Source organism: Octopus sinensis, linkage group LG2 (genome assembly GCF_006345805.1).
Source record: "Octopus sinensis linkage group LG2, ASM634580v1, whole genome shotgun sequence".
Classification (NCBI taxonomy): domain Eukaryota; kingdom Metazoa; phylum Mollusca; class Cephalopoda; order Octopoda; family Octopodidae; genus Octopus; species Octopus sinensis.
In genome coordinates, this window is record NC_042998.1 from 74,465,485 (window position 1) to 74,480,650 (window position 15,166).

Below are 15,166 nucleotides of genomic sequence, written 5' to 3' on the forward strand. Positions count from 1 at the left end.
TTGACAGAGTACTCTATTCATTTTCACTTATCCCATTAGTCTGGAATCACAGCAATGATATTTGTATTTTATTTGGTTTTTTTGACAACTTACATTGTTTGCAACCTGTTCATCACTGGTTTTACTTCTCACTCTTATTAGTATTTTCTTTATTGTTATATTAAGAGCCCCCTTCTAAGAGACAACCAAGTATTCTTACCCAAGCTTGTGTGCGCTGATTATTTAGCTCTATCAACCATTTCTAGAACAAATTTTGAATCCCGTTTGACTGTGTAGAAATTAGTTCCTGATAAACTAAACATTCTCTGGACCATCACTAATATGTGTCTGTTACCTTGAATGCACTCTGTGTTGTTATTAAAAAAAAAAAATCAAGTCTGGTTTTGAACACTGTAGACAAAACCTCTGCCATACATCAGTTGGTTTTTATCACATTTTAGGATGCATTTTCTCCCAATTTACTTGTTGTTTTGTAACTTCTTATATGTTATTTGTTACCACTTCTCATTTGTCTTCACTTGGTGTCATCTCCTTTTTGTTGCCTGTCCGTTTCTTGGAACTCTGAGCCTGGTGTCTGTCTAGATTGGTTTGTCATTGAATTAATTCATTGGCTTATTTTTAAACTGCCAGACTCTTACCTGTCTGTAATTTTCACCATGACATTCCTTTAAGTTTCCGATAACTATATTTTCCTGTCAATTGTCCTCTTGTCCTTCCTTAGTCCAGCCCAAACCGGATTCTGTTAATAATAAACATGCTTTCAACTGAGCTCTGGAATTTCTTCATAAGTTTTGTAATTGTTGCCTAGAAAAGTGGCTGCTGTTTCTTTGGACAATCATTTCAGTTTTCCACTACCTCAAGTTATTCTATGTCTTACAGTGTCCTTTCCCTGTTATTTCTCTCTTTAATAGCTGTGTGTGGCAACACATCAGTTGGTGTGTTACCACCACACAGGGATAAATTCTTTGAATTTGTGAGCTTGTCAATACTGTTTGTTTGAATGGCCATCTTCACTGCTACTAGGACTATCATACCTTTGACTTGATCATCTATGCTGAGTATTAATGCAACATGTAATAAGATGTTAATGCCACTTATCAAAGGTGTTCACTTGATTTTCGTGAAATTTAAGGTCCCTGCATTTTTCTTTCTTGTTCTTCTGTATGAACTGTCAGCTGGATCTTTACCATGTCTCAGTTGTGTATAGAATTCTATATGGAGTTGAGAGTTGGCACAGATCCAACCTATAGTTTGAAGTCATATCTATATTCCATCTTGTTAGTTTTTTGTTTGTTTTTATATTTTTCAAATTCATTGAGAAGTGGTGTTTCATTTGCAAATTTCATCATCTATTTTATTTTAAATCTTTGAAGACAGAATATTCTTGTAGATATATCCGAACTGTATATAAAGTGCCAAAGCGGCTATATTTTAAACTGTGATGCTGCTGCTCCGTAAGATTACCTGTGGACCAGATAATCATTCTCCCTGGTTTTTCTTTGAGTTCAGTTCTTTTCGTGAACTTAGCTAATCTTTCATCTTGAAAATTTGTTCATCCAATTAAGAATAAAGGCCCTTCAAAGAATTTGGTAACCAAATGAGGTTACTGAAAATTGATTTTGATTCGGCTGTGCCAATTGATATCTCTTTATCAGGGAGCTGTTGTTACTTTAAAGAGTTTTACCATTTATTAAGCAGTTTCAAAATGAATGGTTTTATTTCATTACTCTTGTTAATTTCCCTCCCACTAAGTCCACCCTTTCTCTTGAGCCAGATCCAGAACTGACAGACAGACAGATAAAAACTGAAGATGACACTATTGTATTAAGTTGGGTCTCTTTCACTAGTTTAGTTAAATAGCTGCATTGTGAGTGAGTGTGTGTGTGTAATGTGGCGGTGCACGCAATCTCTGGAAGAATTCAATAAAAACCATTCACCCATCTTATTTTTGTCTTTGTTGTTGTTTTTCTCTTGGAAATGAAAGAAGAAAAAGGACAGTAGAAACTTTGCTACTGCTTCCTGAAATATCATTTAAAGTGTTTACCTACTGTTATAGATTCTAGTCCTGCATTCAAACTTTTTCAAAGTTTATTATTCACTTATTAGAAATTAAGAAAATATATCTTTCGACTACAGCCTGTTTTGCCAGTATTGGGATTGGACCATAACAACATTGTGATGTTTATTTATTTTCTTGCATGTAGTTGTGCCTCTGCACAAAACACATCACCAATAGTAACACATTTAATTGCACAGACGATTGCTATAACATTTTGTTTAATCAAAAATTATTTCGATACTACACTCAGTACTACCTATGAAATAATAAGTAATTAGGACAAGGCATTCATGCTAAAAACAGAACCTACCTTCCTACCAAAGAACTGGTGTTAGGTGGACTGGGCTCTTTAATCCTCTTCAGTGCCATTGGTTCAATGAAATTTATCCAACAAGCATTTTCTGATAGGAAAACATTCAACTCTTGAAACCCTGCCAAAAATAGAAGGAATGAATTATATGTAGACTCTGAAAGTTGCATCATAAATTAACATCTAAGAGTACAGTAGTTCCAAGTAAGACTTGATTCAGATTGACAATGCACACTGTTATGGAAAAACGAGTATAAAATTAATATGAGCTGGTGGTGGGAGTTATAATTTGGTGTTTTGTTTAATTTTTCAATCTATAGGACAGACAATGGCATTTAAAATCCTCTAGGGCGATGGGCTATTATACCTATCATCATGCCTTTAATCCTTTTGTTATCAATATTTCTGCTGAAATACACTACCTATTTTGCAATTAATTTTGAAAATAAGGAAGAATTTTGTAAAAGCTAGTGTTTTGAACTTAAATCAACATACTTAGATGTGTTTTAATTTAGATTATCTTAAAGCAGGAATTGTTTTTTTAATGGGTAGCTTCAGGCAATTTGCTGTCAAAAGAGTTAAATACCTGTAATGAACAGATCTATTTATCAAGCATACAGTTTTGTTTTTCATTCTTTCCCTGTATATTGCAATGCTGATAACACAACTAGTAAGCATTAACCACTTGGAAAATTAATTGGCTACTAATCTAACTTACAACACATTGTCATCACTTGGCATTATTGGTTAATAATATAAACTTGCTCACCTATATTCTTACAATCTCTCTTCACCTCAGTAACTAGAAGTAGCTTCATATGTCAAATCTCTCCAACCACCTTCATCTATTGCTAACCAACACTTGTTTTTTTTTGAATATGTATCCCATATAAACAACCGCCTATAAAACAATGACCAAAAAAATAAACCATGAAAGATTTAGGCAAAATAATTGGGTCAAAAATGAGCAACCATTTTTTTTTCTTGTATTTGTTAGTTTATCATTTACAACTGTTCCATCTCATTCCATTTTAGTGCTTTCTAATTTTGTTTATTAGCTAATCTAATCAAGGACAAAATGCGTGATCATTATTACATTTCCATGTCATTCCTACATGTTATAACTGATCATTGCTAGATGCTTAGGCATTATGCCTGACTATTTCTACATGTCAAGGTTGTATGCATTGTTGTCACCACATGTCTAAATTGTATGTCTGAATACTGATCGTTGTTATATGCCTAGGTTGTATGCCCAGCCATTGTTACACATGTAGGTTGATTGTATGACTTGTTACATGTCTCGGTCATGTCTGTTGCTTCATGTCTAGTTTGTATGGCCGTTGCTACATACCTAAATCATATTTTGTATGTATGACCCTTACAACATGTCTAGGTCATATACCTGATCATGGCTACATGTCTAGCTGTATATACTTATGGTTACCTGTCTAGGACATACGTCTGGTTATTGCTACATGCTTAGGTTATGTACATAGTAGTCACCATACGGACTGCTGGTGCAACCTGTCACTGAATCAAACCAAAGCTGTCACTGTCTTCAACGAGATTTTAAGATTATTTAGGTGAGTGTCTGTATTTGCTCTCCTTTGTACAAAGCCAATAAACCAAAAATACATTCTCTGGATTGTAATTTACAAAGCTCATGGATTTGATAATAGTGCCATTCTAATTAAGAACTGGAATATGTAGGATAATAAATTTCTGCTGCATAGCTGGTGAAATTTTAACTTAATCTACAATATTGGCGTAATTATAACACAATCAATTTTCGTTCGATTTATAAACAAACGTTACTAATTGATTTACCCTTAATGTGGAATATTGATACTTCTAAGGACTGGTGAGTGATCTATCAAATTAGGAAAGATATTAACAGCTGCAGTGTTATTTTATACTAAGTATTCGAATAGTTAAAAGTTATAATGTGACCTTGTTGTTAGATACTGCTCGTTATATTGTTTTTTTTTCTTCACGTAAATATGGAGTTCATTTTCTTCCCCCTCAGGCTTAGTTTATTAAGTTAAAAAACAAAAAATTTAAACTGCAGTGTTGTGATGCTAATGGAAGATTGGTACTCACTGCCTTAGAAATCTCGGCGATTTAGTTTTCTTTTACATTGTTTGCCCTTACATTATCCTCCTATATTTATTTATTTATTTATTTTTATTATCATTTTTAAATAGATTTTAATCAAAAGCAAATTTAGTAATGAAATCTTTATTTCTTAAATAGGATATGTTAATCCAGAAGTTATTTTTGAACTTGAAACTAATCACCTGATAGTCAACTTATGGACCAGCTTTTTTTTTTTTTATTAGAAACTGGGGCGTTGTGAATTATTATTATTATTATTATTATTATTATTAAGGTGGCGAGCTGGCAGAATCCTTAACACGCTGGACGAAATGCTTAGCGGTATTTCTGTTCTGAGTTCAAATTCTGCTGAGGTCGACTTTGCCTTTCATCCATTCGAGGTGGTTAAAATAAGTACCATTTGAACACTAGGGTTAATGTAATCGACTCACCCCCTTCCCCAAAAATGTTACCCTTGTAGTAAAATTTGAAACCATTATTATTAATGAGATAATTAAATTTGAAATAAAAGGGTCCTCTCGATCCTACGTTGACGTCGTCCATTCGTCATCTACTATACAGTGTGTACCAGGTGTATATTTCGTCATGGTACTATCACTGATGTGTTTGCCTTATACCTTGTCAAGTCTTTAGGTATTACTACTTTGATCTCTCTATTCAGATGCAACATGATGAAGAAGGGGAATAGAAGCGAGCGTTGTCATACGAAGTACCAAGGCGTGAGCTTGAGCAAAAAGGGAGTATGATGTAAGAAAAAGAGTGTAGTAGAGGAAGTAATGGAAGAGACAGAGTGATAGCAGCTACAGGTTTCCTGATAAGAGAGTGAACAATACAGGTGGCTGATAGTAAAAGTGAGTCATGGTCAACAGTACTGATGGCAGTGTCTTGTATACAGACATCTGATGCAAGCCCTCGTTACACAAGCATCATAATGGGAGTAAGTAGAGTGGTAAGGGAGGTAGTGAGAGGATCAGATACGGTGCAAATACCATTTTTCTTTGTTACACAGCAGTATGGTACACTAAAGAGAAACGTCAGAAGAGGGTCTTGAAGAAGAAGGCACGAGATATGGATTCTTAAGAAGAACAAAACGCTGGGAGATCCAAATGCAGTTTATGTTGTACATCTCAGCTTCCAGAACTGCTACCATTTTAGTAATATATATAGTACAATCAGTAATTTCAATTATCACTAGACAATTAGCAGTAGAATTACTAACGGTTTCATTTATTGTGAGCTATATCAGAATTAAGTATTTTCGTTTATAACTGGCTAAATTTTACCATTTTAAACAAAAAATCGTTTACAATCACAAGTCTGAAATATTCATATTTTTTTTTTATTTAATCTCATTTGGAATGGATTATTCCATATAGATTCTTATAAACAATACCTGCCTTTGACATGTTTTTGTGTTATAAGATTAGCTGGGAGTTGTTCTGTTGAGCGATACATTATAAACACTAAATAAGCACAAAATATTCCTTGTGTGTTTGAAATGTAATTTTTACAAGATGCACATGGAAATACTTATGAATGTAGTCTCACTAGCGAGTGGAAACATTGCCAAACCTAACTCTAGCAGATAAACATGTCAACCAATAAATAATTGGTTTCTTTTATACTTGTATTTGAATACTTCGATGGGGATTCTTTTTGTCAGAACAATCCGATTTTCTGAATGCAATCTGTAATTAAATATATCTAATAGTTATTTTAATATTCCAGATGATTGCTTTCTTTGATTCTGGCGGAAAATCGTCGCAGGGGACGAGTGGGGCAAATTCACATGCTAAATAAATGATTGGACAGTTTCATAACATATCTAAGATAAGAAATTACTTTATATTGATTGATCTTTACAAATTGTCTACCATTCTATGATTCCCCAATTAGCGGTGCTTCCATGACAAACGACAAGTCTTCTTTAGAAAAAAGAAGAAATACTCAATTTTATACATTGCTATATCAGAAATCGTAAGTCAGAAGATATACAGATATAGCGAAATAATTACCAATACCTAGTTTTTTTTTTAGGGGAAAAATGTAAATGACTGCTTTAAAGTGTTTAATGGGTGGTCAGCTGGTAGAATGATTTTTGAATTGTCACTGCCAGGGAGTCTACACTTAGTTTTATTCATTACACAAGTGCAGAATTATTGAGAATATTGCAACAGAAGCGAGCCCTAGGTGATACTATTAAACTGTTATGTAAATAAAGGACAATCAATGAGGGATTGATTCAATTCATTCTTCTATCAGCTGATATACTTTTAATACTCGAAGAAGAAAACATCTAGCTAGGAGTATAGAGTATATGTCTGTATATAAGGTAAAGATTCGCCTATAACGTGGGATTTGTTCTTATGTGCTGTAGTCCCAGAAAAAGGGTATGGTCAGGGCTTCCCTAAAAGGTTGTTTCTAAATGAATTTTTTTGTATTATTTGATCTTGTATTATTTATTCAAGTAGTAACTTTATTGCTTCCTGCCCTCTCTCTTTCCAAATAATAGAATCGTCATGATTAGAAATATTCAAGAATAAAGCTAATTTTGATAGGTACTATGAGGAGAGTGGTGTACTAGGTGAGCCGTTGGAACATCGGATTGAATACATTGTGGATTTAGTTATGGACCTTCATGTTGTAAGTTCAAATCTCAGCGAGGAGAACGTTACTTTTTATCCCCCAAGGACTGATTTAATCTATTATCCCCGTTCGACTCACCTAGCTCCCTAGAGAAATTTGTGGCTTTAAACAAAAAAACGTTATCAGAGTCAACAAGACTTTCTAGGCTGACTTGCAATGCGGCTAAACTGGCATTCCGTTTAAATTTAATATTGCTGACATGTCTTCACAGCATGTTAGTTCAAATATCACATCACCCAGTTTGATGTTTCTTGAATTTAGTTATTTGTGATAAAATAGTGAAAGGAATCTAGAATCAGAGGGTCTTCTTTAATTTTTTGTCTATGGCTCTTACACATACATAGCTTAATGTATTAAATAGAACAAAATTCAAATCCAAGAAAAAGGTCATCTTCAAAATATCACGATTCTTAGATGCCTGGTCGCAAGTCCTTCAAAAGTTTAGTGGAAGTTGATAGAAGTTATAAAACATCAAATTAATGTTAAGAGACAGTGGCAGAGACCACCCTATTTCGAGTTAAAGTCTTCTTGGAGGAGAATCACCAACAAACAGGAAATATGAAGTTCCGATTGTTGTTTGTCATTCACTCTGTGTATCCGGAACATTTTTATACGTTTGTCCCAAACGTCCATGCTTCTTTTCAGACTTTGTTTCATACATTCTGAATAATATAGAGCTTTCCTTTCATAAATTTCAAGTTACTCTGGTAGTTGAAAAAACCCCCAAAAAACAGTAGGATCGTGTATCATGCATGATGCGTAGACACCAGGGAAATATGTTCTGTGTACCACATTTGATAGAAAGGACAAGCAAAGGGTTAACCAGACTGATTCCTAGATTTAGGGTTAATTAAGCAACTTGCTAAAAGGTAATAATATATTTCTGCTAGTTCAGAGTGATCTAATTAAACAGGAATGACAATTACCAAAACTAATATTGACACGATTGTCATTTAGTCATGTACCTGACCGTTTTGCGAGCAGAAGTCGTTAGGATTGTAGAAGAGGATGTGCTACATTCTGGATTCATGGACTTCTGTGATTCTTTGAACATTTCCACAATATTTGTTGATCATTTCTAAATTGTTTCCATATTTTCTTCTCTAATACTTTACATTATTAACCATATTCCAATATTTGACCGATTACATTATAGAGAAACATTATTTAATTATTCAATTCATTGCCAATTATTTGATTAATTTCATTGAATATCGAATTGAGATCTGTTCAAACACTAAGGATATTTAATCCTTCAATTCTACTATTGAATTTGTTCCGTTATTTAATATAATCAGCATTTCGTCGTTAGATGGTGTGCTATTAAAAGTGTTTCGCCGTTGAATGTATTCTGTTATTATACACCAAACGTTTCTTGCTATGAACCGTGCTCTGCAATTACACGTTGTTTGTATGTTTTGTTATTTATGTTTGGCTATTAACCATAGAATATCATACGTTATTAAATATGTTCTGTAATTTAACATATTATATCACGTTTCCTGTTATTAAATGTGTTTTATTTATTTTGTGAATATTCTGTCAATAAAGTCTGTCTACACCTTTCTGTCAATGGAAAAGACCATTTCACTGTTGTTTCGTATTTTTTGTTGTAATTTATTTAACTGTTTTGTTGTTGTGTACACACACAAATACATATGCGCGCGCACACACGCACATATTTCTAGTTTCAAATTTTGGTACGAGGCCAGAAATTTTGGTGGAAGGTCAAGTCGATTACATCGACCCCACTGTTCAACTGGTACTTATTTTACCGAGCAGAAAAGGATGAAAGGCAAAGTCGACCTCGGTGGAATTTGAACTCAGAACGTAACAGTGGACGAAATGCCTCTAAGCATTTTACCAGCTCGCCGCCTTAAAATCACATACATACACACACACGTGGTAGACAGCTGTAAACACTAATATATACACACGAATTCGTATATAGTAGACTGCTGTATACAACTGTATAAACACAAATATACATATATTTGGTAGACAGCTGCATACTGTCGTGTGCATACACACATCCATACATATATACACGCACACACGCATATATATATATATATATATACACTCATACATAAACACTGTAGACAGTTGCATACAATGGTATCTACACATATACTGTAGACAGCTGTATATAATAGTATGTGCACATATATATATATACTCATGGTAGTAGACAGCTGTATACGATGTTACCCACATATGTAAGTAGTTCTGTTTTTATTGTCTACTTTTACTTTATAAATGAGCGTAACTCTGTATCTGGGGGATAAGTGTTGTGTGTCTGAAAAGTTATGTGTGCAGCAGTATCAGAGTCTATGTTAGTACCAGTGTTTGTGAACGTTCTTGATGTTTGGCTGCATATTTACCTGTATGTCTTTTCATTTTCGAGTTCGACATTTTGGATATCTCTACCTCTGTATCCAGACCCTTGTATCGAGATCTTTTCACCATTACTTTTAGACATATTGGGAATGATGCATAGATTAGAGGACATGGGTTTTTGGTAGACTATAATGTCTGGTTGACTAGCCTTTATCTCCCTATCTGCATTAACCCTCTTGCGACACCCAGGCCGATTGATCGGCCTAAGTGATACAAGCTGAAAGGACTTTGAGGTCAATGTATCAGCCCGATGACAAACCTTTTGGAGTGCAATAACCTATTAGGGATCGTCTTTCAAGAGATATAATATAAAACTATATAATATATATAGTTTTACATACTAATAAAGTATGGTACTTTATCCTTTGCTTTCTACATGCACCCATCAATTTCAATCTCAACAGCAAAAAAAAAAAACATTTTGGTTTTTTTGGCTGCACATGCCAAAACAGCGTGTGTCTCAAAAGGGTTAATTAGTATGTCATTTCAGAGGATGGTCACTTCGTCATTCCTTGACAACGTTTGTAATGCATGATTTTTACCTACGTATTTCATGATGCTGGCGTAATTTCCAGTATATGAAAGCCCCAATTGTGCTCCATCTTTTTACACACTTCACTCTAAGACTGCTACGTCACGGACTATGTGGTTATTTCTTCTCAACCTTTTCAGCTTCATCGTATGTTTGGGGATTCCTTATGGGAAGGCTTTGCTCTCGCGTCTATAATGTAACTCCAATTTAAGTAAAGCATTTGTCAGTCAGTACTTTCATTTTTTTTTTTCCTATATTCAATTCGAGTTTGTTCAGTCATATTCAGAATTGGTTGTGGTTTTTCTTTTTACTATCTTAACATTTCATTTTTTCATCCCATTCTAAATTTAGTTTTTAGTATTTCAATACATCCTGTTAACATTTCTCCGCCCAACTAACAGTTAACTGTTAGCCAACTGCTAAAGAAAACAGATGTTTTTGTTCATGTTTTATACCTATTACTATTAGTTTTATATATTAAATATTTTTGTAGTCTTACAGTGGATATTTCCTGACAATTTTCCAGTTCCAGAAGACTGCGACTTCCCTATATTCGTGGTGCATATAATCGTGCGGGTTAGTGTATTCTAATGCAGTCCTGGTTTTCCTTATTTTCCTATCTATTTTCGCTAATCCAATTGAGAACATTATAACTTATTTGCGGAACACCTTGTTATTACCATAATGCATCTGTAATATTTCTTTGCAAACTTTTCCATTTATGTATATTCTGTTTCGCTTAATTCCTATCTAAGTTTGTGTTTAGTGTAATTATTTTACTTCTTCTGCCTAACAAATGAATGCATTCTTTTTTATTTAGCTTTCCAAACCTATTTTTCTTAGCATGCTGATTGTTAAACTTCATGTAAAAAAAAGTTACTAGAGGATGGAACCTCCTTAGACGATTTTTTTGAATGCTAAATGTTGCTATATTTGTTTTTGATACACCAGTCTATTTAAGGGTATGTTGTGATCCGACAGTACCCACCATACTTCTTATTTTTTTCTCTTACATGCTAAAGTTCGATACACAATTTAGAATATTCAACTTTTATATTGTGGCAATTAGTCCCTGTTGTCTTTCCAAAGATTAGAGATGTAATATGTAGAAGGGTTCCAAATAATTAAAGTCGTCTTTTAGCAAATGCTTTTTGCTATTCTCTCCAATTAGTAGTTAGGCTTTGAAGTACTAGGTAATCAGAGTTACGAGCAGTATTCCAAGATGCTTAAAACAAAAAATTCCCTGAATACCAACGTTATTGATGAATGCCTCGAAGTTAATGTTATCAGTATTGAGCTACTGAGCTCTCGATTAGGTGTTGATTTTATTTATTTTTAGTTCAAGGGAATCAAGAGGATTATTCATTTGTTATTCATTAGTGTATTCGTTTCTTTCTGCAAATTGAATATATCTCTGAAATATTTTAGGAGAACCTACTTGATATTTTAGAAGGACCTGTTAGATGTTGTAAAGGGTAGGATTAAGACAAGATATTTGAAAGATAATTATGAGTTATAAGTACTTAGGTACTTGTTAGATATTTTAGAAGCACCTTTTAGATATTTTAGAAATACCTGTTAAATATTTTAGAGGGACCTGTTAGATATTTTAGGAGTACCTATTGGATATTGGCATTTATCAGATATTTTAGCTAGATATAGATACTTGTTAGATATTTTAGAGACCCCTATTAGATATTCTAGGGGTAACTATTAAATATTTTAAAGACACTTGTTAGATATTTTAGAGGTATCTGTGAGGAACCTCTTAAATATACTGGAAGTCTTTGTTAAATATTTTAATGTATTTAAATATTTAAGAAGTACTTGTTGAATATAGGATACTGATAGATACTTAAGAGGTGTCTATTAGACATTGTAGCTAGAAGTTTGGAAATTTGACCGTCAGTTAGTTAGTTAGTCTGGATGTTTTCCTTCGTATTCTGTCATTTCTTGTTGGTTTAGAATGTTGTCTCTTTCCGTCAATGATCTAATTTTGCTCTTACATTTTCTTGCTGCCCAAACTCCAGTTTGCTCTAAATTTATTGCGAGTAATTAGATAGCGTTAAATACATCATTTGTATTTGCATAAAATATATCATTTGTATTTTCAACATCTGGTAATTTTGTCGCAAGGTAATTACATTGCAAGTCAATGTATCACCGATAAATTCATCTTCAGGCCAATTACTCGTCGCTAAATTTATCATCAAAATTTTTATCTGCAGAATAAAATATACATCGCTCGTTAAACATTAAAGATTTTATTTGTGGAGTAAATAGGTCACATTTCATTATCAATTTTAAAGAAATTCAAAAGCAAAATATTTCCTCCATATGATCTAGAAATCTTGAAAAAGGGTCAATCAAGCAACGACGCAATAGTCGAACAGTATACCATGTATATCATCGGTGTGGAAACTCTACATCCACCACCCAAATGAATATATAAAAGCGTCTTTAATGAATATAAAAATTGTAAAATTCTGGATTATTTACGAGACATTGTTCATAATTTTAGAGTTTCTTTTTCTTCATCCAATTTATAATAGTGTTATCGCCTACGTGGATTTTTAAAAAAAATTGTGATTTTATGTTTAAAAGCAACTTTGATTTGTTTTGCTTTTGTTTTCCATTTCCATATATAAGATGTGTAAATTTGATATTGATATTTTATCCTTCGTCTTTGAACGTCTATTTAATTCCTAAAAAATACGACAATTCCTGTGCGAATAGAAGCTTTGAACAACAATTAAGTGATGTATTTACTCCGCTGATAAAAAGCATGGCGATTTATTTGGTATAGCTATGAATTTACTGATGTAATTACGCGTGAGGAATTTATCAGACAACATATTCTCCTCCATAGAATTCTTCACGTCTTTTCCTGTTAGCGACTTGTTTTGTCTATCTTAGTTCTTAGGAAAATGGTTTTACTTTGAACTCTTGTTTGTTCTTTTGGGCTCAAAGAGTTGTTTTGCTTTTCATGACGGCAGATTTTTTACAACAGGTTTCTTGTGTATATTATTTGTTACTTTTATCATATGGATGTACGGATATTTCCAGATAATATTCTTCCATCTTAGTATTTTATACACACACACACACACACACACACACATACACACACACACACACACACACACACACACACACAACACACACACACACACACACACACACACATATATTATTTACATATATATGTATATAAAGCCTTGTAAGTGGATTTGGTAGACGGAAACTGAAAGAAGCCCGTCATATATATATATATATATATACGTGTGTCCTTGTTTATCCCCTGCCATTACCTAATAACCTATGTTGGTGTGTTTATATCTCCGTAACTTAGCGGTTCGGCTAAAGATATCGATAGAATAAGTACTAGGTGTACACAGAATAACCCCTTAAGGTGGTGCTCCAGCATGGCCGCAGTCAAATGACTGTAACATGTAAAAGAAAAACGAAATATGTATATAAGCTGTAATAATGAAGTCAAACCAAATATATACATACATACATACACATATATAATATATGTGTGTGTGTGTGTATGCGCGCGCACGCGTGTGTTATATATATATATATATATATATATACATACATACATAGATATATATATACATATATTATACATAATTTACACAGACATACACATATGTAGTGGTTGTTTCAACTGTGAGTTTCATCTTTGAGACGGCATAACATCTCGGAGGTTCTTATCTACTGAAATATAATTCTCTATCTACCTCTACGCTATTGTCGTATTTAAAGAGTCCATCTTTCAGATTTTCCATTCTTCTCAACATTTCTCCAGTTCCTTTTTATTCACGATTTTCTTTCTATGCTATTCCGGATTTATGTTTTCTTGTTCAATATTTTACTGTCGTTCTACGATTTTCACTTTGCTGGTTTTTGCTCATGTTTGTTTGTTTCACTTGTCTTACCACAATCTTCTATGTTTACGTTCACATTAATTTTAACCCTCTTTTCATATATATATATATATATATTCTTGTTTATTTGATTTTTGCCCATCATTTATGTTTCATTATACAATCTCTCCCTACATTATTCAATTTCTGTGTCTGATATCTTTTTCGTCTCCCGAATATATTTTCTTGAATTAGCTTGTCCTTTGGGATTCAAAGTTACTTAACGATTAGGGTGAGCATCCTTTTTTTTAAATATGCATAATAGGATAGGATCTCAGTTTGCTCTGTCACGCGCGCACACACACACATACACATAGAGCACCATATGCATTTTATGCATGGAAATAAGAATTACTGCCAGTACACTTTGTTAAATCATTTATAGAAAACATTGGTTTCAACTTTTGGCAGAAGCCCAGCAAGTCCGGGGGAAGCGGGTAAGTCGATTACATCGACCCAGTGCTCAACTTTTACTTATTTTATCAACCCCGAAAAGATGAAAAGCTAAGTCGACCTCAGTGGAAATGCCGCTAAGCATTTTAGCCGGCACGCTAATGATGCTGCCTGCTCATCGCCTTGTGTTTAGAAAATTCTAAGAATTAAAAGAATTAAAGAATTAAAATCGCGTGGTATAAAAACAAAAGCAAAAACGAAAACAACAAGAAAATCGCAGCAAAGATGCATGATAGTGGTGTCAGACATGGCATGCAGACCATCATATAATTTGTTTTACTCTTCTCCTATTTTATTTTGACATGCGCAGTGCGTGTTTATACGTCTCTTTCCGGCTCCTACACAAAACTGTTTACATATCACAACCATCTCATGAACTTGCGTTCGTGAGGAGGGCTTCGCGCTCCGATGGCCCTGAAAAAGATTAAAATACGCGGCTACGTCACTGGCATTGTTCGTTAGTTGTAGGTTTATATATACCTCAAGGGGAAATTGCATAAACAAATTTTAAAGCGAACTTGTACTTACTAAAAGATTTGCAAAGCGCAAACATTTTGAAACACTAAAAAAAAATATACCGAAAAATATTTACCAAAACTTATTCTTGGAATTAAGATATATTTTGAAACAACCCCTAGCTAAACACATAAAAATGAAAACAAAAACAAAAAGTGAGACAAATCACTATCCAGAAGCCTTTTCTCGGGACATTG

At 33.5% G+C, this 15,166-nt stretch overlaps 1 protein-coding gene across 4 annotated transcripts in view; it reads left to right on the forward strand.

Annotated features, from left to right (window-relative positions):
- Window positions 1–10,620, forward strand: part of LOC115222778 (CUGBP Elav-like family member 1-A) — a 166,351-nt gene extending 155,731 nt beyond the window's left edge. For 3 of the 4 annotated variants that reach the window (XM_036514249.1, XM_036514242.1, XM_036514121.1), the window contains one exon: window positions 5,149–8,620. The gene's annotated coding sequence lies outside the window, so the exon portion shown is untranslated. Of the gene's footprint in view, window positions 1–5,148; window positions 8,621–10,558 lie in introns of those variants that run through there. The other variant, XM_029793090.2, reaches the window with a different exon arrangement.
- The last annotated feature ends 4,546 nt before the right edge of the window (window positions 10,621–15,166 follow it).